Source organism: Schistocerca cancellata, chromosome 6 (genome assembly GCF_023864275.1).
Source record: "Schistocerca cancellata isolate TAMUIC-IGC-003103 chromosome 6, iqSchCanc2.1, whole genome shotgun sequence".
Lineage (NCBI taxonomy): Eukaryota > Metazoa > Arthropoda > Insecta > Orthoptera > Acrididae > Schistocerca > Schistocerca cancellata.
In genome coordinates this window covers 93,044,674-93,070,295 of record NC_064631.1, presented here as the reverse complement: position 1 = coordinate 93,070,295, position 25,622 = coordinate 93,044,674, and the positions used below count along the sequence as shown (strand labels likewise).

The 25,622-nt window shown below is 47.0% G+C and overlaps 1 protein-coding gene and 1 non-coding gene across 12 annotated transcripts in view; both read left to right on the top strand.

The window, feature by feature from the left end:
- LOC126088583 (titin) overlaps positions 1–25,622 on the top strand; it is a 1,213,778-nt gene that overhangs the window by 766,589 nt on the left and 421,567 nt on the right. The window lies entirely within an intron of this gene.
- Positions 12,725–12,799, top strand: Trnaa-ugc (transfer RNA alanine (anticodon UGC)). Its single transcript has one exon. It is a non-coding gene; the product is annotated as a tRNA-Ala (tRNA).

Sequence of the window (25,622 nt, the reverse complement as noted above, 5' to 3'; positions counted from 1 at the left end):
TTTATAGTGAAGAGAATACTGTATGTGATTCACTTTTCATCAGGTTCTTATTAGCAACCATCACTTCTCACAGGTAGGAAAAAATTCAGAACGTAGAGTTGGCCATATTCACAAACATCCCAAACAGACTTGCCAGTCGGATTTTTGTAGTACATTGTAATTCTGCTACATTCGAAGATGAACAATACGGAATTTATATTTACGTCGTTGGATAATGTATGAGAATGCAGTGGTCGAAACTCGGGGCGGAGAAAAAAAGCTCGTCTTCCACCTTTTTTTTTAATCTATTTACTGACGCAGAGGTTTTGGCGCCAGTATTTATCTTTATGCCTACAAAGCATGCCTGTGTAGCGCTACATATATTCGACGGCAGAACTTCCGCTTGCTTTGCACTCGATTCTAAGCCACAGATGGTTTTTTGGATTACAAAAACAGGAAAAAAAGTGCGGCTTAGATTCGAGTAAATACGGTAGTTGTCAGTGCTAACAGACTGGCAACAGTGCGTGAAATAACCACAAAAATCCATGTGGAACGCACGACGAGCTTATCCGTTACGACAGTACGGCGAAATTAATGGGCCACGGCAGCACGGCATCGCCTAAAACGCCACTCCTGGGCTGGTGAACGTGTCTGTTGGACTCTAGACGACTGAAAAACCATGGCCTGGTCAGACGAGCTCCAATTTCAGTTGGTAAGAGCTGATGGTAAGGTTCGAGTGAGGTGCAGACCTCACGAAGCTATGGAGACAAGTTGTCAATAATTCACTGTGGAAGTTCGTGGTGGCTCCATAATGATGTGGGTTGTGTTTACGTGGAATGGACTGGGTCCTCTGGCCCAAATGAACCGATCATTGGCTGGAATTGACTGTATTCGGCTGCTTGGAGACCATTTGCACCCATTAATGGACTTTCAAGTTTCCAAACAACAATGGAATTTTTATTGATGAGAATGCGCCATTTCACTGACAAATCTTACAGTTGGTAGTATTGTAATCGAGGAGACAGGATAAAGACCATAAAATACGCGGGTGATGAAGCTGTGCTGGCGGAATCAGAAAAGGAGCTACAGAATATGGTTAAGAGTACTGCAAGAAGGGGCAAGGAATATGGAGTAAAACCGGCCGCTGTGGCCGAGCGGTTCTAGGCACTTCAGTCCGGAATCGCGCTTTCGCTACGGTCACAGGTTCGAATCCTGCCTCGGGCACAGATGTGTGTGATGTCCTTAGGTTAGTTAGGTTTAAGTAGTTCTAAGTCTAGGGGACCGATGACCTAGGTGTTCAGTCCCATAGTGCTTAGAGCCATTTGAATATGGAGTAAATAGAATTATAGTAAAGACGAAGCAATGAGAATAAGCAAGAAGGAAGCTCCAGTTAACTTATTCCTAGACGGAAAGAACATAAAACAAGTAAAATCCTTTCTGCCCCGTTGAAGTATAATGACATGGAACGGAAGCTGTACAGAAGAATTTAGGGGGAGGATATCTATGGAAAGAGACCATTTGGAAACGTGAAGCATATACTAAGATCCAGAAGAATTACAGTGGAGCTGGGGGGAAGATTTACAAAATATTAAGAGGGGCGTTTAATAACTAATGCAACACATTTTCCTTTGGACCAATTTCGGTTAAAAAATGCTGAATTTGTTCTGGGACATCATGGAATATTCTTGCTTCAGCCCGTATAGTTTCATGATGCTCTGTTACATGGCGGCGCTAAACGTAGTGTAACGGAGGTGTGTACCAAAGAGAGAGCAGCCATTGAGTTTCTTTTGGCGAAAAACCAAAGCATCCCAGATGTTCATAAGCGTTTTCAGAATGTCTACGCAGACCTGAAAGTGAACAATAGCATGACGAGTCGTTGGGCAAAGCGTCTTGTCATCATCTCAACAAGGTCGCGCAAACCTGTCCGATCTCCCGCGCTGCACACAGCTGCGATGCGTGCCGTGTTGGAACGTGCGGACACTCTCATTCGGATCACAAACAAACACCTCGCTGCTCAACTAGACGTCTCTGTTGGCAGTGCTGACATGCTCGTCCACCAGTTGAACTACTCAAAGCTGTGTGTCCGCTGGGTTTCTCGCTACCTAACAGAAGACCATAAAGAGCAACGAAGGTTCATCTGTGCGGCATTGCTAGTGCGTTACGTTCATAATTTAGAAACGGAGAGAAAGCATTGAGTGACGCCACATCACCTCGCCTTCGAAGAGAAAGTTCGAAACTGCACCCTCAAACGGTAAACTCATAGCGACCGTCTTCTGGAACTCTGAAAGTGATATTCTACACTCCTGGAAATGGAAAAAAGAACACATTGACACCGGTGTGTCAGACCCACCACACTTGCTCCCGACACTGCGAGAGGGCTGTACAAGCAATGATCACACGCACGGCACAGCGGACACACCAGGAACCGCGGTGTTGGCCGTCGAATGGCGCTAGCTGCGCAGCATTTGTACACCGCCGCCGTCAGTGTCAGCCAGTTTGCCGTGGCATACGGAGCTTCATCGCAGTATTTAACACTGGTAGCATGCCGCGACAGCGTGGACGTGAACCGTATGTGCAGTTGACGGACTTTGAGCGAGGGCGTATAGTGGGCATGCGGGAGGCCGGGTGGACGTACTGCCGAATTGCTCAACACGTGGGGCGTGAGGTCTCCACAGTACATCGATGTTGTCGCCAGTGGTCGGCGGAAGGTGCACGTGCCCGTCGACCTGGGACCGGACCGCAGCGACGCACGGATGCACGCCAAGACCGTAGGATCCTACGCAGTGCCGTAGGGGACCGCACCGCCACTTCCCAGCAAATTAGGGACACTGTTGCTCCTGGGGTATCGGCGAGGACCATTCGCAACCGTCTCCATGAAGCTGGGCTACGGTCCCGCACACCGTTAGGCCGTCTTCCGCTCACGCCCCAACATCGTGCAGCCCGCCTCCAGTGGTGTCGCGACAGGCGTGAATGGAGGGACGAATGGAGACGTGTCGTTTTCAGCGATGAGAGTCGCTTCTGCCTTGGTGCCAATGATGGTCGTATGCGTGTTTGGCGCCGTGCAGGTGAGCGCCACAATCAGGACTGCATACGACCGAGGCACACAGGGCCAACACCCGGCATCATGGTGTGGGGAGCGATCTCCTACACTGGCCGTACACCACTGGTGATCGTCGAGGGGACACTGAATAGTGCACGGTACATCCAAACCGTCATCGAACCCATCGTTCTACCATTCCTAGACCGGCAAGGGAACTTGCTGTTCCAACAGGACAGTGCACGTCCGCATGTATCCCGTGCCACCCAACGTGCTGTAGAAGGTGTAAGTCAACTACCCTGGCCATCAAGATCTCCGGATCTGTCCCCCATTGAGCATGTTTTGGACTGGATGAAGCGTCGTCTCACGCGGTCTGCACGTCCAGCACGAACGCTGGTCCAACTGAGGCGCCAGATGGAAATGGCATGGCAAGCCGTTCCACAGGACTACATCCAGCATCTCTACGATCGTCTCCATGGGAGAATAGCAGCCTGCATTGCTGCGAAAGGTGGATATACACTGTACTAGTGCCGACATTGTGCATGCTCTGTTGCCTGTGTCTATGTGCCTGTGGTTCTGTCAGTGTGATCATGTGATGTATCTGACCCCAGAAATGTGTCAATAAAGTTTCCCCTTCCTGGGACAATGAATTCACGGTGTTCTTATTTCAATTTCCAGGAGTGTATTTGATGTCCTCCCTCATGCTGCAACGATCAACTCGGAAGTGTGATGTGCTATCCTTAGGAAGTTGAAGAAATGATTTTCGCGTGTTCGTCATATAAGGGCTATGAACACTTATTCATCTTTCCTGTTCTGACACATCACTTATATTGCAGTTTCTTTGCTTTTGCGAAGGACTTAAAGAATTCAGTAAACAAATGAGTAACCAAATGAGAAATGATTCTCGTATACAGCTGGCTGCTCCCTAGGTTAAAATTGCACAGAACAAAATCTCCAACCAAAACTTTACTCCGGAAACCGAAGAATATATACAAAGGTGAAAACACGCACCACTTCTGTGGCATCTTCAGCTGATATAGAGAGCACATCTGTTTGGCGGATAATCTCTCTGATCAGCTATTTTAAAACAAAATTCCATTAAACAGAGAAAGAAGGAAGATTAAGATTTAACGTCCTGTCGACAACCTCTTTATTAAAGAGGAGCTGCAAGCTCAGCTTCAGGCAGTATGGGGAAGAAAATTCGTTGTTGCCTTTCAAAGGAACCATCCCAGTATTCATCATAAGTGATTTAGATAAATCACGGGAAACATAGATCTGTAGACCCGGACGTGGACTGAACAGCCAACTCCCCTGACTGATTTTCCAATGCCTTTCCACTGCGCCGCCCCGTTCTGTCAGCATTAAAATGTGGCGTGTCGAAATACATATATCTCAAGCATTGCAAACACTGTTCATTCTTCGAGATATTCACTCCATTTTCCCTTGTTGTCTTCAGTTTTATTTCAAACGTTCAGTTTGTTTAACTGCTTCCTAATGTCGCTATTTTCTTAATCTGTCTACTCTGACAAATCATTAAGAAATCTCATTTCAGCTGCCTGGATCTTACTTTCATGTCGTATGCATATTACCCATGACTCACTTCCGCATTGTAGGGTGGGGCGGTCATTATTTTATGAAAATTCATTCGTGTTCTTTTGTGTGTGTTTCTGGAGTACCTATTAGTTGTTCCACAAATATTTCCAAATTTTGATACTTTCTTGTCCATAATTCCGGGTTGCGTTGTTTTGGGGGAAGAGTCCAAACAGCGAGGTCATCGGTCTCATCGTATTAAGGAAGGGCGGGGAAAGAAGTCGGCCGTGCCCTTACAAAGGAACCGTCCCGGCATTTGCCTGGAGCGATTTTAGGGAAATTACGGAAAACCTAAATCAGGATGGCCAGACGCGGGATTGAAGAATCGTTATGCCGAATGCGAGTCCAGTATGCTAACCACTGCGCCACCTCGCTGGGTTCCATTTCTTTGCCACCCTCGTACCCGATATGACATTGCTGATGATTAAAACAGGTGTCCTGCTCTACTGCTGTATTGTTCAGTCACTATAGTTCCTCTAATATTCTGACTTGTGTGAGTAGCCACATGTTTGATTTCTGCTAGTAACGAGTAAGCAATTTTGGTCGCTATCTATGCCATTCTCTTCAACTCTCCAAGTGTAGTATACATGCGCGTTCGACCACTATTACTGCAGAGTGTACTACTGTATTCATTGACTGGGAAATTACACCCACACTGTGCCAAATACTTGCCGTCGTGAAAATCTCGAAAGAATATCGATAGTAGGGTCTACAGCCTTATTCGTGAAGGCAGTAATGCAGTAAATAAATATATAGGTATAAAGGCGAGGACAGGTTGAATAGCTGTCGTGTAAAAGTGTGTGTGTGTGTGTGTGTGTGTGTGTGTGTGTGTGTGAGAGAGAGAGAGAGAGAGAGAGAGAGCTTGAATTGTACCAAGTTTGAGGTAAGGAGTGCCTTTTGCGTTGTTGGGGAAACGATCCTAGCCTACGGCGACATGTGTTTGAGGAAATCGGGGGAAACTCAGGTTGACATTTGAATATGAAGTTTGCAAAATATAGTTTATGGTTCAGAAATGCTCCACCTAACCCATCGTTCTGATTTCAGCTTGGCATACAGTCTGGTCCGAATGTCATTCAAGCATGCTCTTTGCTTGCTGAAAACTTTCCTCGCAGTCCTCTTCTTAGGCCGGCCGTTGTAACCTTGCGGTTCTAGGCGCTTCAGTCTGGAACCGCGTGACCGCTACGGTCGCAGGTTCGAATCCTACCTCGGTCATGGAAGTGTGTGATGTCCTTAGGTTAGTTAGGTTTAAGTAGTTCTAAGTTTTAGGGGACTGATGACCACAGATGTTAAGTCCCATAGTGCTCAGAGCCATTTGAACCATTTTTTCCTCTTCTTATCTTGAAGAAATAAACTGCTTAAAAATTTTCAGGCAGGGGAATAGGCTGGAACATTGCGTAAATTTTGTATGAATGAAGCTAAATTTCTTCGCCCACGGGGTGTTGTTAAGTTCACGATAGTTTTCGTTCGAAAATATCCTTTCGGCAGGCAGCCCTACAGCGCTCCGCTCTTCCTAGTGACAGACAGCTGGTTTAAAATCCTTGTCTCCAGCAAAAACCTCTTAAAAATCTGAAATTCAGTGTTTTACGCATCTGTTTAGTGTCTTAAAGCATGTTAAAAACGTGCTATTGATTATAATTAGTGCCGGAGTTACGTTATCTGTTTGATACGAGAGAAATTTTCTCACCTAATATAAGCGTACCATGTCATATCTCGAAAACAATTGAAGTCACTGAAGACTTTTTTCTTTCATTACAAAAACGCCTCACTTAGTAACTGATCGTTCCAAAGATACGTATCGCATTGTCTTTGATATGTGTAAGCTATGGAAGGCGGGCACCTTTTATTTATTTATCTCCAATAGTAAACGTGCATCGTTTTCGGTTCAATTCTTGTTACAAGGGGGGATAAGCTTATTGATGTATAGAATATGTAGTAATAAATAAGTGCTTAAACATACAGCTCTAAAACAGGCAGCGTATTTAGAATGTGCAGTCGATATTTTTAAAGGCCGTAGTTTCGAAACTTTCCCTGTCGACGAACCGATATATCGATACGTTTTCTCTTTAGATAGGAGGCATATAATGATGTTTTCTAAATATCGATGTATCGGATTCCAGATATTTTGAAAAATATCAACAGTCCTAATTCACTCGCCGCCATGTCAGGTGATGCGACAGCAGCGCTCCCAGCGCATAAGGTGGAAACTATAGCGTCCGAAACGTTAATGTTTATGGGATAACGTATCGAAATGAATGGCACCATTTTCCGACGTGCCATGCCAACAAATTACGCCTCAAAATACGTGGTTTTGAGAGTGCTCCTTGAGATGTTTACATTTATTTATGCGTGGTGAACATTGCTTCTTTAGTTACTACGTTTTACAATAGCTGTCTTAAAAACTTCCGTTGCAAAATTGACATTGCGCATGCACGGCGTGCACAAAACTTCCTCTGGTCTGTGTCATGAACTGCAAATCCGAGAGCCGAGCGTCACCGGAAATACACGACAATGCGTTCCGGGCGAAATACAACGCGAGCGCACGATTTTCATCCGTGGGCCGGACTGAAACCAATTACGGACTGGATGTGGGCCGCGGACCGCCAATTGCCGACCCGTACTGCGAACAGTGCTGCAGCTTTTGCATACAACGGGACTGGTCACTCCCGTAACACCAGAACGACTAGTCTCTCCCGTATCAAGGATAACGTGCAGAATGCGCAGTGATTGCTGCGGCCGCGCTTGTCCCCTGCGAGCTCCTTGAGCGGCCCGCCCCTCGCAGAGAGTCCGGGGAACCCCCTGCCAGAGGGACTGGCGGCGCTAATGCGTGACACGGCGGCCATTACGGCGGCCGGCTAGCAATAGATAAAGCTTAATTTCCTGCTCCTGCGGGAGCCCGGGCCGCAGGTGGGAACGCCTGAAATACTGCGCCGCTACGCCGCCGCACCGGGACCCGGAAAAACCGCCAGGCGCACACCACCGCTCCCCTCTCTGAGCGCTGCTGCCTCCGACACTGCGGCGTGTGCGTTGCTGTTACCCGTCGAGGTCAACTGTGATCTAAGAGTGCCCACAGTCAACAATGCCCTCCAGATAACATCCATTCTGCCAGGCTCCACCTTCAGGCCCAATGTATTTTGCTAACTACGTTTTGCGGCCTAAGAGGGAGTTATGTTGTCGAAGCTCTTGCAAAGCGCAATGAGAAAAAGAAATATCACCTGAGACCGTACGAATCCCTTCGCCAGGATGTGTGGCTAAAAATTGGAGCCAAATGCAACAGCACGCTGAGTCTTTCCTACAAACTGCAAGTAGAAATAATCACCATTACGTTATGACCGAGGTATAACCGTTTTTAACAGGTTCATTCATGGAAGGTTAGGTAGCACTTTCATCGACTGTAATGGTCCCTGCTCCTCAGGAAATTTCCTGCATCATCGTCTGACCATACTGTCGTTCATAATGTTCAAACCAAATACGTGGCGCAATTGGCGATACATATCTGCTGGAGATTGCTTCTGAAAGTGCAAAAATCAGATAAATCCATAATCCTCGCAGTTGGCGAGAGGCAGTATGAAAGCAGTAACTTTGTCACAGCACTGCGCGGTAACCACTGCCGTAACGAGACTGGAAGTGCACTGCGTTATTCCTACATACCTCCTATCTACTCCTGTCCGCCGCTCGTGGTCTCGCGGTAGCGTTCTCGCTTCCCGAGCACGGGGTCCCGGGTTCGATTCCCGGCGGGGTCAGGGATTTTCACCTGCCTCGAGATGACTGGGTGTTTGTGTTGTCCTTATCATTTCATCATCATCCAGGAAAGTGGCGAAATTGGACTGAGCAAAGGTTGGGAAATTGTACGGGCGCTGATAACCACGCAGTTGAGCGCCCCACAAACCAAACATCATCATCATCATCATCATCCTATCTACTCCTGCGCATGCGCATTCCTGCTATTTGACTACTCATTCCGTATCTGGACGTGATCGGAACTCAGCTTCTCGGTTCAACTCGAACATTCGCGAGAGAAATGGGGTGAATAGAGACGGAGAGAGAGAAGGGAGGGGGGGGATCGAGTATGGAGTGAGGGAAATGTTGGAAATGTTTCCATGTCAATATCATATTCACCCAGTTTTTAACAAAGACGTCCTCTATGCTGGTCAACACATTACTGTTTTCCTCTATACACAGTTATGTTTTCTAAAATCTCATGATGTCCTCTGACCCACCGCTTCATCTGGCGAGGGTTTCCTCAACTGCTCTTTTTACTACTTCGTTTCTTATTTTATCTTGTCACTTAATTTTGAACATCCTGTACTGGCCTCAAATTCAAATAATTCCACTTTTCTTTATTTTCGAGGTCCAAGCTTCGCGGCCGGCCGGTGTGGCCGAGCGGTTCTAGGCGCTTCAGTCTGGAACAGCGTGACCGCGACGGTCACAGGTTGGAATCCTGCCTCGGGCATGGATGTGTGTAATGTCCTTAGGTTAGTTAGGTTTAATTAGTTCTGAATTCTAGGCGACTGATAACCTCAGAAGTTAAGTCGCATAGTGCTCAGAGCCATTTGAACCATTTTTTGAGCTTCACGTCCATACAATTTTGTGCTCCAGACGTATACTTTGTAATGTCTTCATCATTTGTATATCACTATACCAATATTTTAGTGAAGAAAGCTTTGTTGCTTTGTGGCAGTGTATTTCTGATATCCTTGCTTCGACCACCTTGCGTAAACTTACTCCCTACATAGGAGAATGTTTGCCGCGCGGGATTAGCCGTGCGGTCTAAAGGCGCTGCAGTCATGGACTGTGCGGCTGGTCCCGGCGGAGGTTCGAGTCCTCCCTCGGACATGGGTGTGTGTGCTTGTACTTAGGATAATTTAGGTTAAGTAGTGTGTAAGCTTAGGGACTGATGACCTTAGCAGTTAAGTCCCATAAATTTCACACACATTTGAACATTTAGGAGAATGTTCCAGTTCTGCCACTAGAGTGTTGTTCCTAATTTTGATTTTCAGCGCGTCATTATTCTCCTTCATACTAATTTTCAACAACTTCTTTTTTGCTCTGATATCCTTTTTTGCTCTGTGCTAAGTACATCGTGTGAACTTTATGTTGGCCAATGGGCTCTCTAGTCCTGAACTAGTAGAAGTCGGACATCTTTGACCAGTAGTCACTTATTTTTGATTGCAGCCAACACCACCCAGCTGACAGGAGTGTATGAGATAGTTGTCTGCTATAATACTGTGTTGTACTTCACTTTGCTTCGTTAGGCCTGCTGTTTCCTTTCCTTGTGGTCAGTGTTTGTAATTGTTGGAATTAGATTTTTACCTCAGTCATGCGTGACTTATGCTCTCGCGGAAGCGTGGAGCACAGATTAAGATGGTTGCACTGCTTTAGGCAGGTGTGGTTTGTTAACCCCCCCCCCCTCCCTCAGTCTGCAAACCCCTCTAGCAATCGGTCATCCTAGGTTAACACACTGTTTGTTGTCCATTCCTTTATAAAGATTTATCTTGCTTACATCCGGCCGGAAGAACTATGTCTTCAGCGAACGTTAGCTCCGTTATCTGTTCCTCTTACACGTTTATTCCTGTCAGAAAATTTCTTTTACCTGGTGGAAAATACGGTAGGTGTGACTGGTGCACTTTTGCAGAACATTGCACCAGCAAAATTTTTGGTACGTTATGGTGGTAGTATTGAAGATCTGGGGAGACCCCAGAGAAGCGTCCCGTCATGAGCGGGAACACAGGTCATTAACCATCATTGCGATCGTCCTCTCAGTGCAGTCACACTACGCCTAGCTTAAATTTGAAAAGTGGTTAATTGGAACCCAGTAGCAGCTTATATGAATATTATGTCTGTTCTTTCGGACATGTCTGAAAGAACAGACACCATTGATGACCTGAAGCCGTCTAGAACGAAATTAGAATTATGTGTTAATACTTTCAGCTGTTGACGGGCGGTTGATATATATCAACGGAGACAAGTGAAAATGTGTGCCCCGACTGGGACTCGAACACGGGATCTCCTGCTTACATGGAAAACGCTCTATCCATCTGAGCCACCGGCGGCACGGAGGATAGTGCGACTGCAGCGACTCTATCGCACACGCCTCGCGCGAGACCTATATTCCAACCTTGTATGTCCACACACTACATTCGTAGTATCCCTACCCAACACACGTATTACTCGTGGAAGACATTCTTACCAAGCCCCGTAAGAGTTCGGGTAATAAGTGTGCATCCGCACAGAAGAGGAAGGTCACGGCCGGTATTGCCAGAACTATATGCTGATATGGATATGGTGTCCGTTCTTTCGGACATATCCGAAAGAACGGACACCATTGATGACCTGCAACCGTCTAGAACGAAATTAGAATTATATATTAATACCTTCAGCTTCTGACGGGCGTTGATATACATCAACGGGGACAGATGAAAATGTGTGCCCCGACCGGGACTCGAACCTGGGATCTCCTGCTTACATGGCAGACGCTTTATGTCCGAAAGAACAGACACCATTTCCATATAACTACACTCCTGGAAATGGAAAAAAGAACACATTGACACCGGTGTGTCAGACCCACCATACTTGCTCCGGACACTGCGAGAGGGCTGTACAAGCAATGATCACACGCACGGCACAGCGGACACACCAGGAACCGCGGTGTTGGCCGTCGAATGGCGCTAGCTGCGCAGCATTTGTGCACCGCCGCCGTCAGTGTCAGCCAGTTTGCCGTGGCATACGGAGCTCCATCGCAGTCTTTAACACTGGTAGCATGCCGCGACAGCGTGGACGTGAACCGTATGTGCAGTTGACGGACTTTGAGCGAGGGCGTATAGTGGGCATGCGGGAGGCCGGGTGGGCGTACCGCCGAATTGCTCAACACGTGGGGCGTGAGGTCTCCACAGTACATCGATGTTGTCGCCAGTGGTCGGCGGAAGGTGCAGGTGCCCGTCGACCTGGGACCGGACCGCAGCGACGCACGGATGCACGCCAAGACCATAGGATCCTACGCAGTGCCGTAGGGGACCGCACCGCCACTTCCCAGCAAATTAGGGACACTGTTGCTCCTGGGGTATCGGCGAGGACCATTCGCAACCGTCTCCATGAAGCTGGGCTACGGTCCCGCACACCGTTAGGCCGTCTTCCGCTCACGCCCCAACATCGTGCAGCCCGCCTCCAGTGGTGTCGCGACAGGCGTGAATGGAGGGACAAATGGAGACGTGTCGTCTTCAGCGATGAGAGTCGCTTCTGCCTTGGTGCCAATGATGGTCGTATGCGTGTGTGGCGCCGTGCAGGTGAGCGCCACAATCAGGACTGCATACGACCGAGGCACACAGGGCCAACACCCGGCATCATGGTGTGGGGATCTCATACACTGGCCGTACACCACTGGTGATCGTCGAGGGGACACTGAATAGTGCACGGTACATCCAAACCGACATCGAACCCATCGTTCTACCATTCCTAGACCGGCAAGGGAACTTGCTGTTCCAACAGGACAATGCACGTCCGCATGTATCCCGTGCCACCCAACGTGCTCTAGAAGGTGTAAGTCAACTACCCTGGCCAGCAAGATCTCCGCATCTGTCCCCCATTGAGCATGTTTGGGACTGGATGAAGCGTCGTCTCACGCGGTCTGCACGTCCAGCACGAACGCTGGTCCAACTGAGGCGCCAGGTGGAAATGGCATGGCAAGCCGTTCCACAGGACTACATCCAGGATCTCTACGATCGTCTCCATGGGAGAGTAGGAGCCCGCATTGCTGCGAAAGGTGGATATACACTGTACTAGTGCCGACATTGTGCATGCTCTGTTGCCTGTGTCTATGTGCCTGTGGTTCTGTCAGTGTGATCATGTGATGTATCTGACCCCAGGAATGTGTCAATAAAATTTCCCCTTCCTGGGACAATGAATTCACGGTGTTCTTATTTCAATTTCCAGGAGTGTATATAGTTCTGGCAACATATTACCCGAACCCTTACGGGACTTGGTAAGAATGTCTTCAACGAGTGATGAGTGTGTTGGGGGGGGGGGGGGGACACCACGAATGTAGTGTGTGGACATACAAGGTGAGAATGTGGGTCTCGCGGGAGGCGTGCGCGAGAGAGTCCCTGCAGTCGCACTATCCTCTGTGCCGTCGGTGGCTCAGATGGATAGAGCGTCTGCCATGCAAGCAGGAGATCCCGGGTTCGAGTCCCAGTCGGGGCACACATTTTCACCTGTCCCCGTTGATACATATCAACGCCTAACAGAAGCTGAAGGTGTTGTTGCTGTGGTCTTCAGTCCTGAGACTGGTTTGATGCAGCTCTCCATGCTACTCTATCCTGTGCGAGCTTCTTCATTTCCCCGTACCTACTGCAACCTATATCCTTCTGAATCTGCTTAGTGTATTCAACTCTTTGTCTCCCTCTATGATTTTTTCCTCCACACTGCCCTCTAATGCTAAATTTGTGATCCCTTGATGCCTCAGAACATGTCCTACCAACCGGTCCCTTCTTCTTGTCAAGTTGTGCCACAAACTCCTCTTCTCCCCAATTCTATTCAATACCTCCTCATTAGTTATGTGATCTACCCATCTAATCTTCAGCAGTCTTCTGTAGCACCACATTTCAAAAGCTTCTATTCTCTTCTTGTCCAAACTATTTATCGTCCATGTTTCACTTCCATACATGGCTACACTCCATACAAATAATTTCAGAAACGACTTCCTGACACTTAAATCTATACTCGATGTTAACAAATTTATCTTCTTCAGAAACGCTTTCCTTGCCATTGCTAGTCTACATTTTATATCCTCTCTACTTCGACCATCATCAGTTATTTTGCTCCCCAAATAGCAAAACTCTTTACTACTTTAAGTGTGTCATTTCCTAATCTAATTCCCTCAGCATCACCCGACTTAATTCGACTACATTCCATTATACTCGTTTTGCTTTTGTTGATGTTCATCTTATATCCTCCTTTCAAGACACTGTCCATTCCGTTCAACTGCTCTTCCAAGTCCTTTGCTGTCTCTGACAGAATTACAATGTCATTGGCAATCCTCAAAGTTTTTATTTCTTCTCCATGGGTTTTAATACCTACACCAAATTTTTCTTTTGTTTCCTTTACTGCTTGCTCAATATACAGATTGAATAACATTGGGGAGAGGCTACAACCCTGTCTCACTCCCTTCCCAACCACTGCTTCCCTTTCATGTCCCTCGACTCTTATAACTGCCACCTGGTTTCTGTACAAATTGTAAATAGCCTTTCGCTCCCTGTATTTTACCCCTGCCACCTATAGAATGTGAAAGAGAGTATTCCAGTCAACATTGTCAAAAGCTTTCTCTAAGTCTACAAATGCTAGAAACGTAGGTTTGCCTTTCCTTAATCTTTCTTCTAAGATAAGTCGTAAGGTCAGTACTGCCTCACGTGTTCCAACATTTCTACGGAATCCAAACTGGTCTTCCCCGAGGTCGGCTTCTACCAGTGTTTCCATTCGTCTGTAAAGAATTCGTGTTAGTATTTTGCTGCTGACTTATTAACCTGATATTTCGGTAATTTTCACATCTGTCTACACCTGCTTTCTTTGGGATTGGAATTATTATATTCTTCTTGAAGTCTGAGGGTATTTCGCCTGACTCATAAATCTTGCACACCAGATGGTAGAGTTTTGTCAGGACTGGCTATCCCAAGGCCGTCAGTAGCCCTAATGGATGTTGTCTACTCCCGGGGCCTTGTTTCGACTTAGGTCTTTCAGAGCTCTGTCAAACTCATCACGCAGTATCGTATCTCCCATTTCATCTTCATCTACATCCTCTTCCATTTCTATAATATTGTCCTCAAGTACATCGCCCTTATATAGACCCTCTATATACTCCTTCCAGCTTTCTGCTTTCCCTTCTTTGCTTAGAACTGGGTTTCCATCTGAGCTCTTGATATTCATACAAGTGGCTCTCTTTTCTCCAAAGGTCTCTTTAATTTTCCTGTAGGCAGTATCTATTTTGCCCCTATTGAGATAAGCCTCTACATCCTTACATTTGTCCTCTAGCCATCCCAGCTTAGCCATTTTGCACTTTCTTGATCTCATTTTTGAGACGTTTGTATTCTTTTTTGCCTGTTTCATTTACTGCATTTTTATATTTTCTCCTTTCATCAATTAAATTCAATATTTCTTCTGTTACCCAAGGATTTCTACTAGCCCTCGTCTTTTTACCTACTCGATCCTCTGCTGCCTTCACTACTTCATCCCTCAGAGCTACCCATTCTTCCTCTACTGTATTTCTTTCCCCCATTCCTGTCAATTGCTCCCTTATGCTCTCCCTGAAACTCTGTACAACCTCTGGTTCTTTCAGTTTATCCAGATCCCATCTCCTTAAATTCCCACCTTTTTGCAGTTTGTTCAGTTTAAATCTACAGTTCATAACCAATAGATTGTGATCTGAGTCCACATCTGCCCCTGGAAATGTCTTACAATTTAAAACCTGGTTCCTAAATCTCTGTTATACCATTATATAATCTACACTCCTGGAAATTGAAATAAGAACACCGTGAATTCATTGTCCCAGGAAGGGGAAACTTTATTGACACATTCCTGGGGTCAGATACATCACATGATCACACTGACAGAACCACAGGCACATAGACACAGGCAACAGAGCATGCACAATGTCGGCACTAGTACAGTGTATATCCACCTTTCGCAGCAATGCAGGCTGCTATTCTCCCATGGAGACGATCGTAGAGATGCTGAATGTAGTCCTGTGGAACGGCTTGCCATGCCATTTCCACCTGGCGCCTCAGTTGGACCAGCATTCGTGCTGGACGTGCAGACCGCGTGAGACGACGCTTCATCCAGTCCCAAACATGCTCAATGGGGGACAGATCCGGAGATCTTGCTGGCCAGGGTAGTTGACTTACACCTTCTAGAGCACGTTGGGTGGCACGGGATACATGCGGACGTGCATTGTCCTGTTGGAACAGCAAGTTCCCTTGCCGGTCTAGGAATGGTAGAACGATGGGGTCGATGACGGTTTGGATGTACCGTGCACTATTCAGTGTCCCCTCGACGATCACCAGTGGTGTACGGCCAGTGTAGGAGATCGCTCCCCACACCTTGATGCCGGGTGTTGGCCCTGTGTGCCTCGGTCGTATGCAGTCCTGATTGTGGCGCTCACCTGCACGGCGCCAAACACGCATACGACCATCATTGGCACCAAGGCAGAAGCGACTCTCATCGCTGAAGACGACACGTCTCCATTCGTCCCTCCATTCACGCCTGTCGCGACACCACTGGAGGCGGGCTGCACGATGTTGGGGCGTGAGCGGAAGACGGCCTAACGGTGTGCGGGACCGTAGCCCAGCTTCATGGAGACGGTTGCGAATGGTCCTCGCCGATACCCCAGGAGCAACAGTGTCCCTAATTTGCTGGGAAGTGGCGGTGCGGTCCCCTACGGCACTGCGTAGGATCCTACGGTCTTGGCGTGCATCCGTGCGTCGCTGCGGTCCGGTCCCAGGTCGACGGGCACGTGCACCTTCCGCCGACCACTGGCGACAACATCGATGTACTGTGGAGACCTCACGCCCCACGTGTTGAGCAATTCGGCGGTACTTCCACCCGGCCTCCCGCATGCCCACTATACGCCCTCGCTCAAAGTCCGTCAACTGCACATACGGTTCACGTCCACGCTGTCGCAGCATGCTACCAGTGTTAAAGACTGCGATGGAGCTCCGTATGCCACGGCAAACTGGCTGACACTGACGGCGGCGGTGCACAAATGCTGCGCAGCTAGCGCCATTCGACGGCCAACACCGCGGTTCCTGGTGTGTCCGCTGTGCCGTGCGTGTGATCATTGCTTGTACAGCCCTCTCGCAGTGTCCGGAGCAAGTATGGTGGGTCTGACACACCGGTGTCAATGTGTTCTTTTTCCCATTTCCAGGAGTGTATCTGATACCTACTAGTATCTCCAGGATTCTTCCATGTATACAACCTTCTTTCATGATTCTTCAACCAAGTGTTAGCTATGATTAAGTTATGCTCTGTGCAAAATTCTACCATGCGGCTTCCTCTTTCATTTCTTAACCCCAAATCAAATTCACCTACTATGTTTCCTTCTCTCCCTTTTCCTACTCTCGAATTCCAGTCACCCATGACTATTAAATTTTCATATCCCTTCACTACCTGAATAATTTCTTTTATCTCATCATACATTTAATCAATTTCTTCATCCTGTGCAGAGCTAGGTAGCATATAAACTTGAACTACTGTAGTAGGCATGGGCTTCGTGTCTATCTTGGCCACAATAATGCGTTCACTATGCTGTTTGTAGTAACTTACCCGCATTCCTATTTTCCTATTCAGTATTAAACCTACTCCTGCATTACCCCTATTTGATTTTGTGTTTACAACCCTGTAGTCACGTGACCAGAAGTCTTGTTCCTCCTGCCACCGAACTTAACTAATTCCCACTATATCTAACTTTAACCTATCCATTTCCCTTTATAAATTTTGTAACCTACCTGCCCGATTAAGGGATCTGACATTCCACGCTCCGATCCGTAGAACGCCAGTTTTCTTTCTCCTGATAACGACATCCTCTTGAGTAGTCCCCGCCCGGAGATCCGAATGGGGGACTATTTTACCTCCGGAATATTTTACCCAAGAGGACGGCATCATCATTTAATCATACAGTAAAGCTGCATGCCCTCGGGAAAAATTACGGCCGTAGTTTCCCCTTGCTTTCAGCCGTTCGCAGTACCAGCACAGCAAGGCTGTTTTGGTTAGTGTTACAAGGCCAGATCAGTCAATCATCCAGACTGTTGCCCCTGCAACTACTGAAAAGGCTGCTGCCCCTCTTCAGGAACCACATGTTTGTCTGGTCTCTCAACAGATACTCCTCCGTTGTGGTTGCACCTACGGTACGGACATCTGTATCGCTTAGGCACGCAAGCCTCCCCAGCAACGGCAAGGTCCATGGTTCATGGGGGGAAGCTGAAGGTATTAATATACAGGGTGATTCAAAAAGAATACCACAACTTTAAAAATGTGTATTTAATGAAAGAAACATAATATAACCTTCTGTTATACATCATTACAAAGAGTATTTAAAAAGGTTTTTTTTCACTCAAAAACAAGTTCAGAGATGTTCAATATGGCCCCCTCCAGACACTCGAGCAATATCAACCCGATACTCCAACTCGTTCCACACTCTCTGTAGCATATCAGGCGTAACAGTTTGGATTGCTGCTGTTATTTCTCGTTTCAAATCATTAATGGTGGCTGGGAGAGGTGGCCGAAACACCATATCCTTAACATACCCCCATAAGAAAAAATCGCAGGAGGTAAGATCAGGGCTTCTTGGAGGCCAGTGATGTGCTCTGTCACGGTCTGCCTGGCGGCAGATCCATCGCCTCGGGTAGTTGACGTTCAGGTTTCATAACTAACCTTTTTCGTAGGACTCTCCATACAGTTGATTGTGGAATTTGCAGCTCTGTGCTAGCTCTGCGAGTCGATTTTCCTGGGCTGCGAACAAATGCTTGCTGGATGCGTGCTACATTTTCATCACTCGTTCTCGGCCGTCCAGAACTTTTCCCTTTGCTCAAACACCCATTCTCTGTAAACTGTTTATACCAACGTTTAATACACCACCTATCAGGAGGTTTAACACCACACTTCGTTCGAAATGCACGCTGAACAACTGTCGTCGATTCACTTCTGCCGTACCCAATAACACAAAGAGCTTTCTGTTGAGCGGTCGCCGTCTTAGCATCAACTGACGCTGACGCCTAGTCAACAGCGCCTCAAGCGAACAAATGTACAACTAAATGAAACTTTATAGCTCCCTTAATTCGCCGACAGATAGTGCTTAGCTCTGCCTTTTGTCGTTGCAGAGTTTTAAACTCCTAAAGTTGTGGTATTCTTTTTGAATCACCCTGTATAATTCTAATTTCGCCTGTCAGCAGCTGAAGGTATTAATATAATTCGAATTTCAGTAGCAGCTTGTGCTGTCGCGAATGATCACGGTTGAGACTCTACGAGGTCTCTCTGATTTATCCTCATTTCCGCGCTGGCCGCAGGAGTAATGGCATTCTTCAATAAAGTAACGATATTCCTTGCGGCTCACTTAGGCGTTCCTTTCGCTCGTGCCTCGGAGCCTTCCTTTAGTCGCATTAAACCACACTCATGGCTCCTGACGGGATCCACGTGGCTGTGTGCAATTATGCCCAGTGCTGCTTCCCAGATTTAATCGAAAATGTTTATTGGCGGAGCCGAATCAGTTTCTTCGCTATTACTTGTATGAAGGGCGATCTAAAAGTTTCTGTTCGAAGGCCGTAGATTCAGAATCGGAATGCCAAGTCAGTGAAACCGCCGTGAGCAATGAGGCAACCATCCCACAAAGGCACCAGGTTGAAGAAACACGTTTGGTAAAAACCGTGCCCTGCTGCGTCGAGAAGTCCGTAACGGCCCGCTGCAAATCCTCGTCCGACAGGAATCGTTGACAGTTCAAGGCCTTTTTCAAGGTACCGAAGGCGTGATAATCGCATGGGAAGAGATTAGGACTGTAGGGCGGGTCCTCGAGTGTCTTACCCTTTGCCTGCATGTCGGTGTTTATATACCCGCATCTGGTCGCGCTGGTTTGCATATCCGCTGCAGCAACGCCCTCAGAAGGATACTTTTTGATCGATCCTTACAAAAGATCAGTCTGCATTACGGTCACTAGTCTTTGACACGATAAACAGCGCTAAACTTTTCTCTACTCCAAACTCAATAATTTAAGTCCAACCACTTTCTACAAGAGTCCGACATCTGACAACTGGACTGGAATATGTACGCTGCCTGCATTTCATAAATTTTCACCAAATGCCTCTTAGCAAGTTCCACCAATAATCTCCTTGGCAACAAAATAACAATACTATTTAAAGTCAACAGCAAAAACGCGCAAAAAACCCCGGACTCAAATTTGCACCGAAACTTATGAAATTTATTGACATCAATTAACCTTAGCCACGTCAGTCGTCTTTATCCAAGCACCTCCTTCAGCATGCTAATGGCTCCACACTGTGATCTGAGACCTCTTTTTACCTAACAAGTCCACGGTCACTAACCCACAACTCTCGCCAAGAGAAACAGCCAAGTGCCTAAGCAGAATACGACGCGCATTCGAATGCTTTGCAGACTTTGTTACTGGGAACGCCATCCCTTTGATAATAAGTGATCACTAAATTCCGATTATTCGAAATAATAGCCATTTCATTACAAATTTCGCCACAAAATGTTTGCAACTTGCTACGCCAATCCCGCAATGGATGACAGTGGATTTTCAGTCAGATTCAGGAGCATTTGCACTGGCCGTTTCCTGTTCCTGCCTATACCGCTTCTGTAAAGTGCTACTTCCTGCTAGGGATTTTAGAAGGTTTTCTGAAAGAATGTTAGAAAATATGAACCGACATGGAGAATTGCTCGCCCTTGTCTTGAGCATAGTCGGCTCCGACCATCACCCATTTGGGAGGATTAGGGAAGGATCGACACATCATCTTCAACTGAACAAAAAGGTCCTTCTCCCTGCAACCTGAGACTGGTCCTAGCAATCACAATAACAGACAAAGCTAGCACACAGGCGCGGCTAGTTACAGCGCGAGCAGATGCTCGGCTGTTGGGAAGCAATGTTCGGCCATGTCTACAACGTGCTTCTACGAGAAAGTTAGGGAGCAAACAAGAAGCATTTTACTGGGCTGTCTTGGTGTTTCGCATGCTGTGCTTTATGCCACGCACAAAGGTAAGCTGTGTACGACGACGACAACGCTGCAGGTAGACGGGTGTGGGACTAGGATGCAGAATTTAATTACATGGCAGGAGGCCTGTAAAGATTGTGCCGCGTAACTTAGGCGGCGCACGCACTGGCCTGCTTAGCGGGCCCGTCTTGTTAGCCGACTAATGCGTCGTGTCGCGGTCCGCGCCAGGTACTCCCATCCTCCCCCGCTCACCTGCCACGCACGCACGCACACACAGGAGCCCCGCCCCCCCGGACCACGCCCTCGCCACGTACCTCAGCTACTTGCGAGTTCACGTCTTCCCAACTTGGGGCACACGCACTGCATACAAATTGTCTGTAATGTGCGGCGCCAGATACTTACGGCCTCTGCTGAATAATGCATCAACACACTGTTGCGTATATCACGCGAGGAAAGAAACTTTTCCAGGTCGATTATAGCTCTCGCGCGGTCTAAAGACTGAATGCAACCTTGCAGTCGTTCCGTGTCTAAACGACCTTACATACTCACCCCAGATTTTGCAGTTCTTCCCAATGGGAATTTTCACTAAGAGCTCGAGTCTCATTTAGGGCGAACATCACAAATAGCGACTATGTCTACATGCTTTCCCTGACTGTCACCCACGTAATTCCTGTATTGTCCCTTGAAAAAGGAAGAGTTTGACATTTGAAGAAAAAAGTCTGTAAACAACAATAAGACGAGCGCTATCATTTCGTTTATACTGCTAACGCTTTCTAACTAGGAATGATGGAATCGCTGGCACCGTAAGAGTTGAACCAGAGTGCGTTACGAAAGATTTAATTCTTGCCAACAACTATAAGGGGAATGAAAACGAAACAGATGGAAGAAAGTAAGTAAGCTGTTTATTGTTTCAAAAGTAATCGCCGTAACTGTTCATGTACCCAGCCGTGCACCTCTTTGTCCGAAACAAATTGACGGCATTGAATGTCTTTCTTCAGCGCTCCATCGAGGCAGATCGAGTCTTAATGGAGGATGTTAAAGGCTTCCCACCGAAACTTCTGCATCGTAGTCGAGACAACAAGCACGCCAGCTCCGGGAGAGTCATGATGACCGCCTTCTCTGTCTCCAAAGGCCCGCTACCCATTGACTTCTTGGAACACGGCGCCACAATTAATACGCAGCCGTACGTCTACACTCCGCAAAAGTTAAAGCGTGCCGTAAGTCCAAGCGCCCAGGATATCTGGCCGGCGACATTATTGTGTTGCAGGATAATGCTTACCCACATGTTGCAAAGGTTGTTTCGACTACGCTACAGAAGTTTCGGTCAGAAACCCCTGCACATCTTTCACATAGTTCCGATCTCTCCCCATGCGTTTCCACATTTTTGGAGCCCTGGTGATAGTCATTTGTGGCCGTCGATTTTTTTCGGACTAAGGGGTAAATACATGGGTACAATCATGGTTCCGTAGGCAGCCGCAAACATTTTTCCATGAGAGCACTGACCATCTTGTCTCACAGTGGGATAAATGTATTAACAGTATTATCCATCACTTTTGAAATAATATACAGTTTACATACTTTTTTCCATCCGTCTCGTTATCATATGACGGCCCATTATAAATAGTGTTCCAGTTCTGCATGTGCCCCCTACTGAAATCTGCCTAGCAACAACTACTCCACGTTTGAATCAAAACAGAACTATGCAAGATTTGAAAAGCACAGATCCTTGTTTGTGTTAGTAACTTTCTTTAGCAAAGTAGCCTACAGCTTCCCTTTATTTTGCGTGTTTTACTCGTCTAGCAGCCATCGGCTACTCGTCAGATATATCTGTCTGTATATAGCGCTGAAGTTGCTGTTGTTATTGTTGCCCAAAGACTGGTTTGATGCAGCTCTCCATGCTGACCTATCATGTGCAAGCACATGCACTCTGCTTAGTTATTATGACTTATATCCACTTGAACCTGCTTATTGTATTCAGCCCTTGGTGTACGGCTCAAGAGAAAGGGAGAGAGAAAGACAGAGAGAGAGAGCGTCTTAGAGAATCATGAATCATCAATTTTTAACCGTTACAGATAAAACAATCTCGGCGTGACACTGAACATTTATATAATAGTTTCTTTGGCTCAGATTACATTTCTTTCATGAATGACAATGTCATCTTAGGCAGTCTGACAGTATCTCAAACGTTTTGCACCCGTAATTTAAAAACTGATTAAAGTACCAAAGTCGCTTAAAACAGTAGCTACTATACACAATCGTCTCAAAATGGTCTCTAAATTACCATTAATGCTATAAACATTAACGATTATAACTGCAGAGTGTTTCTAAGTGTTTTACACTCCATAAAAAGAGTTGGCTGTCAAAAAATTTGCGTCTGAGGGCGCCGCTGCAGAGAATATGCAACGTAGCGCGACTCCAACGCGGGTTATATAAGCAGCGACGTGTAGGCAAGGAATTAGTGTGGCGTACGTGTGGGCCCGATGTGCTTGCTGTCAGTGTGGAAACGAGAACTGTCTTGACGTTACTACCAACGAAACATGACCAGTGTACTGTTATTCTTTCCTTGGCTGCCGAAGGAAAAACACTGGTAGACATCCATCGGATAGTGAATAATGTGTAGGAGGCAGCATGGGCGTCGAAAACCACCGTTGTGCAATGGTGCGCCGAGTGCTTTTGATTACGCACAACCCCACACCGCAAAAATTTTAACTCAGAAGTTAGGCCACTAAAGTGGGTGATACTCGAGCACTCGCCCTATAGTCCTGATCTCTTCCCATGCGATTACCACGCTTTCGGTCCTTTAAAGAAAGACCTTGAAGGGTCGACGATTCATGCCGGGCGGGGATGTACAGTAGGTAATTATGATCTTCATCACGCATCGGGACACGGTGTTTTATCAAAAGAGTATCTCCAACCTGGTGCCTCGGTGGGTTGATTGCCTCGCACTGCTCACGGCAATTTTGCCTGACTGGCACGCCGATTCTGGACTATACAGTCTTCGGACGGAAACTTTTTAATGGCTGGCTCTGAGCACTATGCGACTTAACTGCTAAGGTCATCAGTCGCCTAGAACTTAGAACTAATTAAACCTAACTAACCTAAGGACATCACACACATCCATGCCCGAGGCAAGATTCGAACCTGCGACCGTAGCGGTCACGCTGTTCCAAACTGAAGCGCTAGAACCGCAAGGCCACACCGGCTGGCGAAACTTTTTAATCTCCCCTTATAAGTTAATTACAGACGTCCTACTAAGAAACTGACTTTTTTTGGATTCAATTCTGGATAATGGCAGTATATACATTAATCGTAATTAAATGCTACACAACGTCAAAATAGCTTCGGAATAATTTAAATCATATGACAAATGATCGGTTGTTGCTCTTCTTAACTAAATTTCTGCCATCACAATAAACCTTTGTAATAATGCTTGGTTGTAGATAGCGTATTGAACATAGAAACAGATAATCAGAACTATCCAACGAAATGATGTTTAAGATTATCGCCGGCCGGAGTGGCCGAGCGGTTCTAGGCGCTTCAGTCTGCCACCGCGCGACCGCTACGGTCGCAGGTTCGCATCCTGCCTCGGGCATGGATGTGTGTGATGTCCTTAGGTTAGTTCGGTTTAAGTAGTTCTAAGTTCTAGGGAACTGATGACCTCAGATGTTAAGTTCCATAGCGCTCAGAGCCATTTGAACCATTTAAGATTATCGAAACTCGAATAAATAAAATACGCTGACGAGCCAAAACATCACGAGCACTTCTCACCGCGAGCTTGAACGCCACATGGTGGCTTTGCGGGCACATGGCGTTGTAAGGAAAGTATGTAAGTGGAACAGTGGTGAAAGGAGGGGGGGGTCGGTCTAGCGATAAAAGGTCCGCACATGGGCAAATCCAGTGACACAGGCGACTCTGACTCGTTCAAGCATTTCGGAAACGGCGAAGCTGTTGGGTGTTCGCGTGCTAATGTCCTGAGCATCTATGGAAAGTCGTTGAAGGACGGCGAAGGTGTTGTCCGTCCACGTCTCGTCACATGACTTGGCGGTAAGAGATAAGCCCGCTCGTAACGCAGAATAGGCGGCGATCTGTGGCAGATCTAACGACAGCACATAATACTGGTGCAGCCACTAGTGTTCTTACAAGCATCCCGCACAGCGCTCAATGTTGGGGCTCGGAAACAGACGAGCCCTAGATGCTCACCAAACGTCATCGTCAATTAAGATAGCAGTGGGCACAGTTTCATCGATATTGAAAAGTGAATGAATGGAAACGTGTCATACGGTGGGATAAATCAAGTTTCTCGCTACACCAGGTCGTTGGTCATGTCCGGAAACGCCTTCATCTAAGTGTACGGGTGCTCGAGACATACGCCACGCCTCGCTCGCAGATTGTTGGAGGCCAATATTGTGCTACGGGGGACAATCACGTAGACTGTCATGGCACCTGTAGAAAATCGAACGCATCGTGACAGCTGTGGACTACGCGAACATTATTGCAGACCGCATCACTCCAAACGTGGTGTCTTCCCCAAACGCGATGGCTTCTTTCAGCAGGATAAATGAAAATTTCACGAGGCCAGAGTGGTGCTACAGAGATGTGAGGAACATTATGACGATGTCACGCTGATACTTTGGCCACCAAATTCGTCTGAACGGAACATGATGGAACACGTCTGGAACGCTATCGGACCCAAATCCGCGATCACAAACTACCACATCTTAAAGGGAAATCAAATTGTAAATATCTCTAATTACAGACCGCTGATGATGCTCTGCTTTAATACAAGGAAACGCGTCTGGCGAGAAAAACGCGCGTTTTCTTGTAGTTGCAACGACAGAACAAAAATATCCTCAGGAATTTTAAAGCAAGTACCGACAATATGGCCACATGCATGAAGAATTTAACAGTCCGTAATTTACGTGAACTGCGTGACCTGTCTGTGGACATCCGGTGCCTCATACCTCCGGAAACCCTCACTTGCCAGTAATGTTTGTTCCATTATCACTCCAAAATAATGCTCAGTTTGCTGAAACCTCCCATAACTGCATACTCCGTCTCCTGTTGTGTCCTAAATCTTCGGAGTTCCCTTTACCACTGCTCTGATGTGTCTGTTGTGCGTTATCATCACGAAACAAGCTGTGACCCTTTGGAGATGCAATGGCCTTCGTTATACGGACGTAATTGGACCGTGGTGCACGTCCAACTTACGGTATCTGCAGGCTTGCAGAGTTTTGGGCAATCTACGTCCTCTATTGCTCTGACGGCATTATCAGGTTCCCCCCCCTTCCGTGTCCCATCCCCGTATAGTACTTTTAATC